The sequence below is a fragment of the Vipera berus genome, assembly GCF_964194415.1.
Source record: "Vipera berus genome assembly, chromosome: 3".
NCBI lineage: Eukaryota > Metazoa > Chordata > Lepidosauria > Squamata > Viperidae > Vipera > Vipera berus.
Genome location: NC_138204.1, coordinates 42895583 through 42909055, shown reverse-complemented (window position 1 = coordinate 42909055; position 13473 = coordinate 42895583). Strand labels below are relative to the sequence as shown.

Below are 13473 nucleotides of genomic sequence, written 5' to 3'. Positions count from 1 at the left end.
ACATGAATCTGTTTCTAAATTTGTATACTGGCCCTTATGTTATACTTTCAATAAGACAATAAGTAATTTATACCCTATGCAAGGAAACTAATTTCTTCTAGCCTAATTTTATATGTTGCCTCTTACATTTGAAGAGCTTCAGGTTTGGGGAAAGGTGCTGTTACCTAACATAGATGATGTTACAGGTTTTTTTTAACCTTTACAAGACATTATTCATATTAACAAGGGGGAAAATCAAACTGACAGCATCCTTTTAATATAAAAAAGTGTTAATAAACTATTTTATGACCCAGTCATAAGGTATATTGCACAACAATGGGAAAATGTCTTTGAATAATTTTTCATGTAATGAGCTATCTAAATGTTGCACAACTAATTAATCTACTAATGAGGCACCTTATTATCTTTCCACAATATAGCATGTTGCCAAAGAAAAACTGATTGTAGGCCAAGTTGTGGCTTGAAAAGGATAACATATGTAAACAGACAAAAGAAGGTTTAAAAAAAACTGAAAGAGAAAGGTAAGGAAAGGTAATGACAATGTAATGAAGTACATACCGTATTTTCCGGCGTATAAGACGACCCGGCGTATAAGACGACCCCTTACTTTTAAGAAATTTTTCAAGGTTTTTTGTCTTATACGCCGGAAAATAGTTACATGCCCTGCCCTCCCTGTCCGTCGCAGAGGAGGCGAAGGCCCGACTGGCCCTGCCGGCCCTCCCACTGCTCCCGCGCTTCTGCTGGCCCCCGAGACGCAGCATTTCCCGGGCGGCAGGCAGCGCCGGAGGGCAGCCGCCACCCGCCACGGCCGGCGCCCCTCCTGCTTCCCCCCCAGGCCTTGAACTTCTCCCATTCGGCGCAGGGCGGGGCAGCTCCGCCCGCAACCTCTTTTTCATGTGCCGCTTCCCTCTCACCGTCGGCTGAGGCGCGCTCGGCCCGGGCTCCCGGTCCCTCTTCCCAACCGGCTTCCCGCCCTGCCCCTCATGGAGCTGGACTGGGCGTGCAGCCTCTCGGTGTGGCTGCTTTTCCTGGGCAGCCTGGCGGTGCGGCTCCTGCGCTCAGACCTGTTGCTGAGCCGGCGGCTGCTGCTGCGCGTGGGGCTGCTGTCCCTCAGCGCCGCGCTCACGGCGGCTGCCTGCTGGCTCGTCTCAGCCAGCACCGCCCGGCGGAAGCGCAGCGTCGGACGGGAGCAGGACTTCCCTGCCGGCTCCCGTCCGACGCTCTTAGGGAAGAGCGAGCTGGCAGGGAAGTCCTGCAAACGCACGCGCACGCAGGACTTCCCTGCCGGCTCCACGCTCTTCCCTCTTTTTTTTTTTTTTTTTTTTTTTATTGAAAAGTTTTAAAAATACAGTTTTCCTTTAAAAAACCCCCTTCCCCCTCCCTACCTCCCCTCCCTACCTCCCCCCTTCCCCCCCCTCCCCCCCTCCCTCCTCCCCCCCCACCTCCCCCTAACCCCCCTCCCCCCCCCGGACTTCCCAGAGCTAAATACAAGGTATATATATATAAAAAGGCAATCATAAACAACCATATACTAACAACTATAAATTCTAAAATCCATCACTCTCTAACTTATATAGGATCAAACAAAACTTAGCATTATTAAATATATATAGAAGACAAAATAAAAAAAGAAAAAAGAAAACGAAAGAAGACTTATTCAAATGCTAGATAAAACTTCTTGACCCTATACTTATTCTGGATAAACTCAATCCATTTTCTCCATTCCATAATATAATGTTCTTGCGAGTAATCTTTCAAATAGGCCGAAATCTTCGCCATCTCTGCCAAGTCGGAAACCTTTAAAATCCACTCTTGTATAGTCGGCAGTTCCTCTTTCTTCCAATATTGACCTATCAAAAGTCTTGCTGCCGTAACTAAATTCAGCATCAACTTAGAGTCCACAACTGTAGCGTCAACAATTATTCCCAACAAAAAAAATTGCGGACAAAACTTTATCCTCCGTTTAAAAATCTTCTGCATATTCCACCAGACTTTTATCCAAAAAGCCTTGACCTTTTTACATGTCCACCATATGTGAAAATATGTTGCCTCTTCATCACCACACCTCCAACATTTAGGCTGATAATTCGGATACATACTTGCAAGCTTTTTAGGATCTAGATGCCATCTATAAAACATTTTGTAAAAGTTCTCTCTTAAACTTTGAGCTTGAGTGAATTTTACATTCCTCACCCAGATCTTTTCCCACGTGTCCATTGTAATAACTTCCTGAATGTTTTGGGCCCATTTTATCATACAATCCTTAACAAGCTCTGTTTCTGAATCGATCTCTATCAATGCAAGATATATCCGTTTAATATGTGCTGGTCCTTGATTTCTAATTTGCTTTATCAAATTTTCATCAGTCGTTGCAAATCCATTTTTTTGGTCTTCTTTCCACCTGGCCTGTAACTGAATATATTGAAACCAAGTCTGAACAACCTTCTCTTCTCGCAAGAAACTATATGATTTCAAGCACCAAATATTCCTTTCCAAACTTAAAATTTCCTTGTAAGTAGTCTCATCATGTTTGAAACCAGCATGTATATTTTCTATTGCGTGTTTTGGGATTGCCCACAATGGTATCTTGCTGCTTAACTTATGTCTATACTTCTTCCAAACTCTCAGCAATGCCTGTCTTAAAATATGCATCCTAAACACAGTATCTACCTTCTTATCATACAACAAATATGCATGCCAGCCAAACAACAGATCATGGCCCTCAAGATTTAATAACCTCGATTGTGTCAAATTAATCCAATCACTTATTCCTACTAGTGCAGCAGCTTCATAATATAATTTAAAATTAGGCATTTTAAGGCCACCTCTCTCACGAGTATCCTGCATAATCTTAAGTTTAACTCGTGGCTTTTTCCCTGCCCACACAAATTTATTGATACCACGCTGCCATTCCTCCAAGTTAGAATCTTTCTTAAGAATCGGTATCATTTGAAATAAGAATAAAAATTTGGGCAGGACATTCATTTTCACTGCTGCGATCCGTCCCAACAAAGACAATTGCAATTTTTCCCAACTCTCCAGTTCTTTTTGAATTTTCCCCCATAACTTTTCATAATTATTTTTATATAGCTTTGTATTAGAGGGCGACAAAATCACCCCCAAATATTTAACCCTTTTAACAATCTCAAATCCAGTTAATCCTTCTAAGAGAGCCTTCTGCGAAACTGTCATATTTCTAGCCAAAATTTTAGTTTTCTGTATATTTACTTTAAATCCAGAAACCTTCCCATATTGTGTTATTATCTCCATCAGGTCCACAACAGAGTTCTCTGGCTGGGTCACTGTAACAACCAGATCATCTGCAAATGCTCTCAATCTGTAATCCTGATCTCCAACTTGTATCCCCTTAATTTTTTCCGAATTCCGAATCTTAACCAATAGTATCTCTAATGTTAATATAAATAACAAGGGCGATAGCGGACAGCCTTGCCTTGTGCCCTTCTCAATATTACATACTGTTGTCAAACTATTGTTAACTATAATTCGGGCAGTTTGTTTTTGGTATAATGCCCTAATCGGTTGTAAAAATTTTTCCCCAAAATCCATTTTGTCTAAAACTTTCAACAAAAATTGCCAGTTCAATTGATCAAAAGCCTTTTCAGCATCTAAAAAGATTAGCGCAGCAGAGATCTGGTTGTGCCTTTCCAAAAACTCTAACACATCAACTATATGTCTCACATTGGTTTTCATTTGTCTTCCACTAATAAACCCCGTTTGGTCCCCATGAATCACCTGTTGCAGAACCCTCATCAGTCTATTAGCCAAAACCTTAGCAAATATCTTATAATCTGTATTTAAAAGCGATATCGGTCTGTAATTTTTAACTAAAGTAGCATCCTGGTCTTCCTTCGGAATCAAAGAGATAAAAGCTGTTCTCCAAGACGGGGGCACCTTTCCCCCCCTCTGGATTGTCTGGAACAGTTCCTTTAACGGTTTTATCATCTCTAATTGTAAATTTTTATAATAGGCCGCAGTCAAGCCATCAGTGCCTGGTGCTTTATCCACCTTCAGTTCCTTAATAGCTGTAAAAATTTCTTCTTCTGTAATCAGTTGGTTAATCCCCTCTTTTTGTACTTGCGTAAGAACCGGGATGCTAGCCTTCTCCAAATACGTATCAATATCTTTTGCATTAATGTCCTCTTTAGTATATAATTTCGAATAAAAATCCACAAAGGCATCCTTAATAAGATTCTGTTGATACACAACCCTTCCTTTATGCTCAATCTTATCTATATTAGATGCCCTTTGTTTTTTCCTCAGTCTATAAGCCAACCATCTGCCTGGCTTATTAGCATTGCAAAAAGTATTATGCCTAGCAAACCGCAGATTGGTCGCCACTTGATCAGCCATTAATTTATCAAATTGTCCTCGTAACAGTCTAATAGCCTCCTTGATCTTCACCTCCTCTGGGTTCAAAATCAAAGCCTTTTCTTTTTCCTTTATTTCATTCTCCAGTTCTTTCCTTCTAGTTTCCACTGCACGTCTATGTCTATTATTCATATATATCAACACCCCTCTCATATAGGCCTTGCTAGCATCCCAAACCATATCCATAGAGGTACCCTTATTCATATTCATCTCAAAAAAATCCTTCATCCGCTGTTTGCATTCTTCCACATTTCTCTGATTTCTAAACAAATTCTCATTTACGCGCCATGAGCGTCTATCTCCTCTTTCCTTATCAATCTCCAACCACACTGGACTGTGATCAGAGATAATTCTTGCGCAGATTTTCACCTTTTTAGTTCTCAAAAGAAGATCATTAGTCAACAAAATAAAATCAATCCTCGAAAAAGATTGGTGTCTATCAGAATAAAATGTATAATCCTTCTCCCGCAAATGTCTCTCACGCCAAATATCTCGCAATTCCAGGTCATCCTTCATTTCAAAAAAAGATTTAGGCAGTCTAGCGTGACTTGGAATGCGTTTAAAGGCTCCAGCCTTATCCAACTGTACATCCATAACTCCATTCCAGTCCCCCATAAAAATAAAGGATTTATAATCCAACTGGGTAAGCTTTGTATGAAGTAAACTAAAAAAGTCAGCTTGTTGTTGATTTGGAGCATATAATCCAACTAAAAGCGTCTTTTTACCTTCAAACAACAGCTCGATCATAACATATCTTCCATGCTTATCTGCTTCAATTAGGTCCGCTGTTAAGGCACTTTTAACATAAACAACCACTCCATTTTTCTTATTCTCTGCAGAAGCAACAAATTGCGTACCCAGCCTCGAGTTCAATAAATACTTTTGATCCAAAACTCTAATATGCGTTTCTTGCAGGCATATAACATCTATCTTAAATTGTTTTAAATATTGAAAAACTTTCTTCCTCTTCTGCGGTGAGTTTAGTCCATTAACATTCCAGGTTAAAAATTTAGTTGCCATGTATATCCTCGAAAAGCTCTTGGACCACAGCTTTGATAGGACTGGTTACTTTAGGCCGTGCTCCTCCCACAGCTTGGCTATGAATGCGATGTGAAGAATCTGAAGACTTTTGCTGATCTTGTTCTTTTATTTTCTTTGCTCGTTTTAAAGCAGCACGCGTCACTCTTTGCTCTCTAGGATCATCCAAAGAGATTGTAGCTTGATCTCCTCCAGCACCATTTTCCTCTGTTTCCTCCTCTTGTTGTTCTTCTTCTCCAGATCCCTTTCCAGCTTCCAAGAGCGTTAATGAGGTTGCTTTTAAGACATTATTGTAGAAATCACGTGCTTGTTTCACAGTAGTCAGCCTATACCTTTTACCTTCATACATCACCATCAGCCCCTCTGGAATCTCCCATCTGAACCTTATATCTCTTTGCTTGAGCTCTTGCACAAGAAATGTATAGTCCTTTCTTCCCCTTAAAATCCTTGGAGGAATTTCTTTTAAAACCAAGACTTCTTGTTCAGCAATCACAACCTTAACATCATAGGCAGCTTGTATAACTTGATCTCTAATTTCTCTTTTTGCAAAATAAACCACCACATCTCTAGGCAACTTTCTCTGTCTGGCAATCCATGAATTCACCCGAAACACTTTATCCATAGCTGCTCTTATTTCAGATGCTGGCTGGTTCAATACCCCTTCGAGAGCCTCAGAGATCAGCTGCTTTAAATCTTCTTTAACATTCTCTTTTAAGCCTCTAATTCTGACAGCAAACTGCATCTGGTAATGTTGGGCATGGCTTAACTCCCTTTCCAACTTGCCTCTTTCAATTTCATTCTCCCGTGCTTTTACTTCTAGTATAGCATTCCTTTGAGCCAAATCATCCACTTTTTCATCTAAATCTTCCACACATTCCGCCACTTTATGCACTGAAGTCAAAATGTCTACCTTCATCACGCTGTACTTCTGTTCCATCCTCTCTTCCATTCTTTCCTCAAATTTCTCCAATTTCTCCTCCATCTGTGCAAATTTATCAGCAATTGATTGATTAATTGATTCCAAAAGTACCTGGGCATGTTTATCCAAGGCATCTCGCAAATCCTTCGATGTCAGCACTTCAGGAGGGTGCAATGCCTGTAGTGATGATTGTTGCACCGGCGAGGATCCTCCACTCCGAAGAGTTTTAGAGGGAGGTTTAGCCGCCATCTTTTAATCCTCAATTATGACGCACTTTCAATTAAAGTTTAAAAAGTCCAACAAGTTAGAGAGTACAGTAAAATAGTCCTCTTCACCTTTTCCTCTTGTACCGCTCTGCCTGCTCCTTTAAATCATAGTCCTTTCATCAGGCAGGGCTGGTTCGCAGACGCCTGGCTCTGCTCCAGGAAGTTCGGAGCAGAGACGACGGCCAGCTGGGAGCAACCCAGGCTTCGGGGGAGTTCGATCCTTCAGCCGCCCAAGCTCAAAGCTCAGGCGGCCTCGGAGAACTCTACCCCTACCTGGGGCCTCACCCCCTCCTCTTCTCCCGAGGAGGGGGCTTCAATTTCGCCCGAACAGCTGATCGGCGCTGTTTCAGGCAAAAAAACAAACAGCTGAGCCGCGGGCAGCCAGGGGAGGCTGTCTTCAGCGCCGCGCCGCCAGCGGAAGTCCCACGCTCTTCCCTCTTGAGGCAGCTGCTGCCTCAAGAGGGAAGAGCGAGCCGGCAGGGAAGTCCTGCGTGCGCGCGCGTGTGCCGGACTTCCCAGCCGGCTCCCGTCCGACGCGAGGGAAGAGCGAGCTGGCAGGGAAGTCCTGCAAACGCACGCGCACGCAGGATTTCCCTGCCGGCTCCACGCTCTTCCCTCTTGAGGCAGCTGCTGCCTCAAGAGGGAAGAGCGAGCCGGCTCTTCCCTCTTGAGGCAGCAGCTGCCTCAAGAGCGAAGAGCGTCGGACGGGAGTCGGCAGGGCAGTCCTGCACACGCGTGCACTCCCCAGCTGCTAAGGAGCAGCTGGGGAGTGCGCGCGTGCGCAGGACTGCCCTGCCGGCTCCCGCCAGACGCCACCCACTGATTTTCCGGCGTATAAGGCGACTGGGCGTATAAGACGACCCCCCAACTTTTGAGAAGATTTTCAGGGGTTCAAAAGTCGTCTTATACGCCGGAAAATATGGTACTGCACTTTATAAATCTTGCAAGCAAATAATCCAGCATTAACTATATGTAGTGAAGACTATTTGGGAAAAGGAAATCATTTTTTAAACATTGTAAATGTAGAAGCCTCTGAGGCTCTGTTACTGTCTCAAGACTTTTCTCCCCCTCACATGATAGGTATTTCAATCTTTCTTATGTTATTTTTTTTACTTTTTTGGAGTTTCAATGAAAACTTTTAGATAGTGCAGAAGAAATGAATTTCAGACTCGTGCTCAATCATTATATATCGATTACATATCCAACTATATATTTTGGATATATTTCAAAAATAAACTGAAGCTTTAATAAAGAATATGATAAAGAAGTAGAAGCGGCAGCGGTCGGGCGGCCTGTAGCTTGCCGCCGATCAGCTGGTGCCCTGGATCAGCTGTCAGGCGCTGTGCTGGCTAGAACCGATTGCTCGCTCTCCCTTCCTCGGGCGTTGGGGAAGCTTCTCAGATTGAGATGACTTCGGCAGCCTAGGATCCTGCTGCGGACCTCCGGATGGATCATCAGGCGCCTGAACTCGGTTGGAGGGCGCCGTCTGCAGCCGTGTGGATCTCTCTGTTCCTGTCTGTTGCTCCTGGCCTTTCCGCTTATAAAATGGCTGCGGATTCCCGTTTCGGCGTGGAGGCTATGGGGGAGACTTTTCTGTCTCCTTTTTCTCAGAGGACGATGGAGATTTGGCTGCTTGAATCTGAGCATTTGACATTTATAACTGAGCTCCCTGCAGCCCTAGAAATGGATTTAGTGTGCTGGATGATCTGCTTGCTACTTTCTAAGATGGACTGGATGCTGGAACAGGATTTGGGACATTCTTTCTCCTGTTCCCGTGACCTCCCTATGATGTTCCGGAAGGAGTCTAGGACAGGCCGTGGTGAGAGGGCGGCTCTGGACTGGCTATCAATCCCCTGCTGGTGTGAGAGACTAGCAAGGTGGACTTTTGCTTCCCCAGCAACGCTGCCCTTATCCATCCCAGGCTGGATTTCATGGCTAGGTGAGAGGACAGTCATGGGCTCTTGTCTGGACCGGCTCAGGTGAGAGCAGAGCCGGATTGGCAGACTGCTGGAGGAAGACACGTTCCGGACTTAATGTTTTTTTACATCTGAACTAACATCTCATCAGCTTAACAACTTTTGACCCCATTTGTGAACAATGGCTCATATGGACAGTTCCATCTTATGGCTCGCGTACAGTACTCTGGATTGGACTTGTGCGCCCTCAGAGGGGTTTCTCCCTCCTGGATACGACCAGCCTTCTTTTCTAACATTCCCCTTGATGACGGACCCAATTGCCGGGGTTCCGAGAGGTGGCTGGGCTTAACTAGGGGCCTCGAGTGGAGACGTGCTAAGAGGCCCCTGATAAAATTTTTAGCCGGTTATTTTAAAAGGTTAGGGAGGGGGAGGGAGGGGAGGGTAGGGAGGGAATCTTTAACCGGCACTCAGTCTGGACCTGTTAGAGGTCCTGACGGGACGGGGTCGGGGGTGGTGGCTGCTGGTTCTGGGAATGTGGGGGTGGGGCTTCAAATCCCCACGGCGATAGGGAATGGCAGCAGGTGTTTGCGCGGAGGGCCATATCAACACCTGGGATCGCGCCCCCGCTATCTCCGAGCGGTGGCGCGCTCCGACCCTCCGGTTAGCACCCTCTTACCCGGGGATGAGGGTGATCAGGCCCCTGAGCTCAGGTTGGTCTATTTTAACGCTAGATCCGTAGTTAACAAAGCTCCCCTCATCCATGATCTGATCGAGGAGGAAGGTGCGGATCTAGCGTGCATCACGGAAACTTGGTTGGGTTCGGAGGGAGGGGTGCCTCTCACCGAGTTATGCTCGCCAGGTTTCCGGGTGTTGCACCAGCCACGGGCTCAGGGCAGGGGTGGTGGGGTGGCAGTGGTTATTCGGGAGACTTTGTGTCCCCGGGAGGCCACCATTGTCCAGATGGCCGGGAGCGAATCCCTCCTCTTGAGATGTGGTTCTCGGGTTCAGTTGGGTTTGTTGCTTACATACCTGGCGCCCAGCTGTGTGGCAACAGCCCTGCCTGAGCTGCTCGACACCCTCTCAGGGTTGGCGGTGGAGTTCCCCAGGCTTATAGTCCTGGGTGACTTCAACCTGCCGTCACTGGGAGGGTCGTCGGAGTTAGCTCGGGAGTTCATGGCTTCCATGACAGCCATGGGCCTGACCCAGGTTATTGAGGGCCCAACTCATGTGGGGGATCATACTCTCGACCTGGTATTCCTGTCTGGACAGTGGTTGGATGATCTGGGAGGGGGCTCCCCGTCCATCACCCCTCTGTCATGGTCAGATCACCACCTCCTGAGGCTGGTTTTCCGTCATGCCACCCCCCGCCGCTGGGCGGCGGAACCGACCAGGTGGTTCCACCCCAGGCGCCTAATGGACCCGGATCGATTCCAGAGGGCGCTTGGGCCTATACCTATCACCCTTACCCACAGCCCAGTCGATGCTCTGGTGGACGCCTGGGAAACGGCTGCCACCAGGGCACTTGACGGCGTTGTACCCATGCGACCTCTGACCCGGCGCAGATCCCGTTGGGCCCCATGGTTCTCTGTGGAGCTCCGGGAGATGAAGCGTCGGAGACGAGGTCTAGAGAGCGGTTGGAGATCCAGCCGATCCGAATCCGACCGATTGCAGTTAAGAACCTTTATAAGGTCTTATCTTGCGGCGATAAGGACGGCGAAGTCTAACTACTTTTCCGCCCTTATCGCGTCCGCAGATAATCGCCCGGCCGCCCTGTTTAGGGTGACTCGCTCCCTCCTTAACCAGGAGGTGAGAGAGGATCCCTTGCAGGGACGAGCCGAGGAGTTTAGTCATCATCTGGCGGACAAAATCGCTCGGATCCGGACCGGCCTGGACTCTGACTGGGCAGAGTCTGATGTGGAGGAATCAGGCGGTCTTGAGCACGTTATCTGGACTGAGTTCGACCCTGTTTCCCCTGATGATGTAGACAGGATCATGGGGAGACTGAGCACCACCACCTGTTTGTTGGATCCGTGCCCCTCCTGGCTAGCTTATGCAGCTCGGGAGGGAACACGAGGCTGGTTCCATGCAGTAATAACTGCTTCTCTGAAGGAGGGTGTCTTCCCTGCCGCCTTGAAGGAGGCGGTGGTGAGACCCCTTCTCAAGAAGCCTGCTTTGGACCCGGCTGCTTTAGACAACTACCGTCCAGTCTCCAACCTTCGCTTTCTGGCGAAGGTTGTTGAGAGTGTGGTGGCGCATCAGCTCCCTCTGTTCCTGGAGGAAACTGATTATCTGGACCCGTACCAATCGGGTTTCAGGCCCGGACACAGCACGGAGACGGCATTGGTCGCGCTGGTGAATGATCTCTGGAGGGCAAGGGACAGGGGTTGCTCCTCTGTCCTGGTCCTATTAGATCTCTCAGCGGCTTTCGATACCATCGACCATGGTATCCTGCTGCGGCGTCTCAGGGGGTTGGGAGTGGGAGGCACCGTTTTACGGTGGTTCTCCTCCTACCTCCAGGGCCGCTCGCAGTCGGTGTTGACGGGAGGGCAGAGATCCGCCCCGAGGCCTCTCATTTGTGGAGTCCCTCAGGGGTCGGTTCTCTCACCTCTCCTGTTCAACATCTATATGAAGCCGCTGGGCGAGATCATTCGTGGCTTCGGGGTGGGGTATCACCAGTACGCTGATGATACCCAACTTTTTCTTTCCACCCCGAACCAACCCAGCGATGCCCTCTCTGTGATGTCCCGGTGCCTGGAGGCGGTTCGGGTCTGGATGGGGAGAAACAGGCTTCGTCTCAATCCCGCCAAGACTGAGTGGCTGTGCATATCGGCATCTCGGGTTAACCAAGTTATTCCACCTCTAACGATGGGGGGTGAGGTGTTACCCCCCGTTGATAGGGCTCGCAACTTGGGCGTCCTCCTGGACTCACGGCTCAATTTTGAAGATCACATAGGAGCCGTGACCAGGGGGGCTTTTGCACAGGTTCGCCTGGTGCGCCAGTTGCGTCCCTATCTGGACCGAGACGCCCTACGCACAGTTACTCATGCGCTTGTGACCTCCCGTTTGGACTACTGTAACGCTCTCTACATGGGGCTGCCCTTGAAGACCACTCGGAGGCTTCAACTGGTGCAGAATGCGGCCGCGCGAGTTGTAATGGGGGTCTCCCGATACTCCCATGTAACACCTCTACTCCGCGAGCTGTATTGGCTTCCGGTTGCCCTCCGGGTGAAATTCAAGGTGCTGGTTATCACCTATAAAGCCCTACATGGCCTGGGTCCGGGGTATTTGAGGGAACACCTGCTGCCGTCATCAAACGCCCTTCGCCCAGTGCGCTCCCACAGGGAGGGTCTGCTCAGGGTCCCGCCGGTAAGAGATTGCCGGCGGGTGACACCCAGGGATAGGGCCTTCTCAGTGGGGTCGCCTGCCCTCTGGAACCAGCTGCCGGTGGAGCTGAGGACTGCTCCCGACCTCCGATCATTCCGCCGGGGCCTGAAGACCTGGCTCTTCGAGCTCTCGGGCCCAGACTGAGGAGAAATTTTAATTTGGGGTTCTTTTTAATCGACTACAGGGTCAATTTAATATTTTTTAATTTGGTTCTTAATTTTTGTATTTTGGATTTTTAATTCCCTGTAAACCGCCCTGAGTCCTCAGGGAATAGGGCGGTATATAAATATAACTAAATAAATAAATAAATAAATAAAGTATTTAAAGTTTTGGAAAGCCTTTTTCCTCAAGAGGCAATGAGATGGAAAATTCAGACATGTAATGTTTATGTGTACAGGATCAATAGAAATTTTCTACACCTTTAAGTTTGAGGTTTGTTTGTAACACAAGGAAACAGGAAGCTCAAATTGCAAAAAGTAATATCTTAACAGCTGAGACTCTGTTAAGTAGAAAATAAGCAACAACACCAAATCCAAGATTAATATAAGCAATATAGTACACGAGAACATAGCTACAGCTGTAAATATTTCTGGAAGAATGCAGGACACAGATATACAACTTGCAGCCTTGAGAATCAATTCAAAATGGCCAGATAATTTTTATTGATAGAAAGGGCAAATTACTACTCATGACAATGATAATAGTATTTACTCTATTTAATAAAAACCAATGCACCCTGTTATGTACTGGGCTCTTGTGATACACCACGTGGGTTGCTGGAGCAGCTAACAGCTCTCCAGCAACCCAGACTAGCTGTCTCCTGTGCTGCAATTGGCTATTCCCAGGTGGCAATGGTTGATTCAAACCTATTGGCTGCCGCCTAGGGGCTGTTTACAGCTTTTGTCTCAGTACAGTTCCAGCAAGAAATAAAGTATGAGTTATCCTGTACTCAGCTTCGCGTCTTCATTCCTGCACCAAAGAACCTGCTATATAACCGCCCTGAGTCCTTCGGGAGAAGGGCGGTATAGAAATTTTATTAAATAAATAAATAAATAAATAAATAAATAAATAAATAAATAAATAAATAACAGTGGCGATGAAGGTGGGATCCTGCTTCGCTGACTAAAACCTGAAGTCCACAAGGGAAAGGCAGCACACGCTGGAGGGAAGAGGCATTCCCCCCCTCTCTCAAGGCCGGCTAGCAAGCTACACTAGCGGCCTTGTGCTCAGTGGACGCATTCCCTGAGCCTAGAAGCAGGATCCGAAGATCGCAGGAACCAGAAAGAAGAATGCCAAAGGTCAGCAAATTAAGAGAATTTGACGTGAAACACCCGGAGGAATGGTGGTCTTATCTCTCGCGAGTAGAAAACTACCTCAGAGCCAATCAGATCGCGGAAGAAGGACTGAAGACCGCTACACTACTTTGCGTGTACGGCCCAGCAACCTTTGATTTGGCTGAGAATCTTTTCGCGCCGACACCAATCGAAGCGGTCTCCTACGCAGATCTAAAAAAGAAGCTAACCGGGCACTTCCAGCCCAAAATGTCTGAGATGGCTTGGCG

At 47.1% G+C, this 13473-nt stretch overlaps 1 long non-coding RNA gene across 3 annotated transcripts in view; it reads left to right on the top strand.

Annotated features, from left to right (window-relative positions):
• LOC308666796 overlaps nt 1-13473 on the top strand; it is a 66903-nt gene that overhangs the window by 23242 nt on the left and 30188 nt on the right. For 2 of the 3 annotated variants that reach the window (XR_014026155.1, XR_014026157.1), the window contains one exon: nt 420-521. The exons of the other annotated variant lie outside the window; for it this stretch is intronic. This is a non-coding gene — a long non-coding RNA (uncharacterized lncRNA). The remainder of the gene's footprint in view (nt 1-419; nt 522-13473) is intronic. 3 annotated transcript variants of the gene reach the window in all.